The 2,500-nt window shown below is 46.8% G+C and overlaps 6 non-coding genes and 2 pseudogenes across 6 annotated transcripts; all 8 read left to right on the forward strand.

Annotated features, from left to right (window-relative positions):
- Nucleotides 1-366: 366 nt before the first annotated feature.
- On the forward strand, nt 367-485 carry LOC138538860 (5S ribosomal RNA). The gene has a single exon (XR_011286946.1). It is a non-coding gene; the product is annotated as a 5S ribosomal RNA (ribosomal RNA).
- Nucleotides 486-591: 106 nt separating this feature from the next.
- On the forward strand, nt 592-710 carry LOC138541939 (5S ribosomal RNA). Its single transcript, XR_011289931.1, has one exon. It is a non-coding gene; the product is annotated as a 5S ribosomal RNA (ribosomal RNA).
- Nucleotides 711-816: 106 nt separating this feature from the next.
- LOC138550442 (5S ribosomal RNA) lies at nt 817-935 on the forward strand. The gene has a single exon (XR_011294194.1). It is a non-coding gene; the product is annotated as a 5S ribosomal RNA (ribosomal RNA).
- A 106-nt stretch (nt 936-1,041) lies between these two features.
- Nucleotides 1,042-1,160, forward strand: LOC138537521 (5S ribosomal RNA). The gene has a single exon (XR_011285654.1). It is a non-coding gene; the product is annotated as a 5S ribosomal RNA (ribosomal RNA).
- Nucleotides 1,161-1,266: 106 nt separating this feature from the next.
- LOC138546538 (5S ribosomal RNA) lies at nt 1,267-1,375 on the forward strand (annotated as a pseudogene).
- Nucleotides 1,376-1,838: 463 nt separating this feature from the next.
- Nucleotides 1,839-1,957, forward strand: LOC138537963 (5S ribosomal RNA). Its single transcript, XR_011286080.1, has one exon. It is a non-coding gene; the product is annotated as a 5S ribosomal RNA (ribosomal RNA).
- A 106-nt stretch (nt 1,958-2,063) lies between these two features.
- Nucleotides 2,064-2,182, forward strand: LOC138550586 (5S ribosomal RNA). Its single transcript, XR_011294336.1, has one exon. It is a non-coding gene; the product is annotated as a 5S ribosomal RNA (ribosomal RNA).
- A 106-nt stretch (nt 2,183-2,288) lies between these two features.
- Nucleotides 2,289-2,397, forward strand: LOC138547086 (5S ribosomal RNA; annotated as a pseudogene).
- The last annotated feature ends 103 nt before the right edge of the window (nt 2,398-2,500 follow it).

Raw genomic sequence — 2,500 nt, forward strand, 5'->3', positions numbered from 1 at the left:
GTTGGACAACATCATGAGGGCTGGAGCTACCTTTTTACATAGAATTAGCATACAGGTAGTGTGTTCATGGGTAATAAATCGACTTTCACATGTAATGCAGTACAGAGAATATTGAGTCCTTCAAGAGGCATGAAAGAAAACCATTATTGTGTTGATTGTTCTCTCCACCTCCCTGCAACAGACACAGGATGGATGAATTAAAGTTATCCTACCAGACATAGGAGTCCTGAATGGGCCCACCAGTCTTATATATCTCGCCTGATCGAGCCTGATCGAGCGATGAGCGTGGTATCATGTTGCAAGTGGCTGCATGGCTTAGCTTACTAAATGCAAATGCATAAGAGTAATATTCTTAGCATTCCTAGAGCCTACGGCCACACCACACTGAATGCACCCGATCTCGACTGATCTCGGAAGTTAAGCAGTGTCAGGCCTAGTTAGTACCTGGATGGGAGACCGCCTGGGAATACCAGGTGCTGTAGGCTTTTTTGTGCTCCAAGTTCAGGAAGTGAGCCCTTTCTCAATTGCCTTTTAAAACTGCAAGGTCTAGCCGACTAGATGCTTAAAAGTACAAAACTCACTAGGCCCAGAGCCTACGGCCACACCACACTGAATGTGCCTGATCTCGTCTGATCTCAGAAGCTAAGCAGTGTCGGGCCTAGTTAGTACGTGGATGGAAGACCGCCTGGGAATACCAGGTGCTGTAGGCTTTTTTGTACTCCAAGTTCAGGAAGTGAGCCATTTCTCAATTGCCTTTCAAAACTGCAAGGTCTAGCCGACTAGATGCTTAAAAGTACAAAACTCACAAGAACCAGAGCCTACGGCCACACCACACTGAATGCGCCCGATCTCGTCTGATCTCGGAAGCTAAGCAGTGTCGGGCCTCGTTAGTACCTGGATGGGAGACCGCCTGGGAATACCAGGTGCTGTAGGCTTTTTTGTGCTCCAAGTTCAGGAAGTGAGCCATTTCTCAATTGCCTTTCAAAACTGCAAGGTCTAGCTGACTAGATGCTTAAAAGTACAAAACTCACTAGGCCCAGAGCCTACGGCCACACCACACTGATTGCGCCCGATCTCGTCTGATCTCGGAAGCTAAGCAGTGTTGGGCCTAGTTAGTACCTGGATGGGAGACCACCTGGGAATACCAGGTGCTGTAGGCTTTTTTGTGCTCCAAGTTCAGGAAGTGAGCCATTTCACAATTGCCTTTCAAAACTGCAAGGTCTAGCCGACTAGATGCTTAAAAGTACAAAACTCACTAGGCCCAGAGCCTACGGCCACACCACACTGAATGTGCCCGATCTCGGAAGCTAAGCAGGGTCAGGCCTAGTTAGTACCTGGATGGGAGACTGCCTGGGAATACCAGGTGCTGTAGGCTTTTTTGTGCTCCATGATTAGTAATTGCGCAACTTCTCAATTATTTTTCAAATTTGGTATGTTTCCAAAATAATTGTATCCCGTTTTATAGCGGAAATGTTGGACAACATCATGAGGGCTGGAGCTACCTTTTTACATAGAATTAGCATACAGGTAGTGTGTTCATGGGTAATAAATCGACTTTCACATGTAATCCAGTACAGAGAATATTGAGTCCTTCAAGAGGCATGAAAGAAAACCATTATTGTGTTGATTGTTCTCTCCACCTCCCTGCAACAGACACAGGATGGATGAATTAAAGTTATCCTACCAGACATAGGAGTCCTGAATGGGCCCACCAGTCTTATATATCTCGCCTGATCGAGCCTGATCGAGCGATGAGCGTGGTATCATGTTGCAAGTGGCTGCATGGCTTAGCTTACTAAATGCAAATGCATAAGAGTAATATTCGTAGCATTCCTAGAGCCTACGGCCACACCACACTGAATGCACGCGATCTCGTCTGATCTCGGAAGTTAAGCAGTGTCAGGCCTAGTTAGTACCTGGATGGGAGACCGCCTGGGAATACCAGGTGCTGTAGGCTTTTTTGTGCTCCAAGTTCAGGAAGTGAGCCATTTCTCAATTGCCTTTCAAAACTGCAAGGTCTAGCCGACTAGATGCTTAAAAGTACAAAACTCACTAGGCCCAGAGCCTACGGCCACACCACACTGAATGCGCCCGATCTCGTCTGATCTCGGAAGCTAAGCAGTGTCGGGCCTAGTTAGTACCTGGATGGGAGACCACCTGGGAATACCAGGTGCTGTAGGCTTTTTTGTGCTCCAAGTTCAGGAAGTGAGCCATTTCACAATTGCCTTTCAAAACTGCAAGGTCTAGCCGACTAGATGCTTAAAAGTACAAAACTCACTAGGCCCAGAGCCTACGGCCACACCACACTGAATGTGCCCGATCTCAGAAGCTAAGCAGGGTCAGGCCTAGTTAGTACCTGGATGGGAGACTGCCTGGGAATACCAGGTGCTGTAGGCTTTTTTGTGCTCCATGATTAGTAATTGCGCAACTTCTCAATTATTTTTCAAATTTGGTATGTTTCCAAAATAATTGTATCCCGTTTTATAGCGGAAATGTTGGA

The sequence above is a fragment of the Ambystoma mexicanum genome, unplaced genomic scaffold, assembly GCF_040938575.1.
Source record: "Ambystoma mexicanum isolate Mex_15411 unplaced genomic scaffold, UKY_AmexF1_1 Mex_scaf10, whole genome shotgun sequence".
NCBI classification, from domain to species: Eukaryota; Metazoa; Chordata; class Amphibia; order Caudata; family Ambystomatidae; genus Ambystoma; species Ambystoma mexicanum.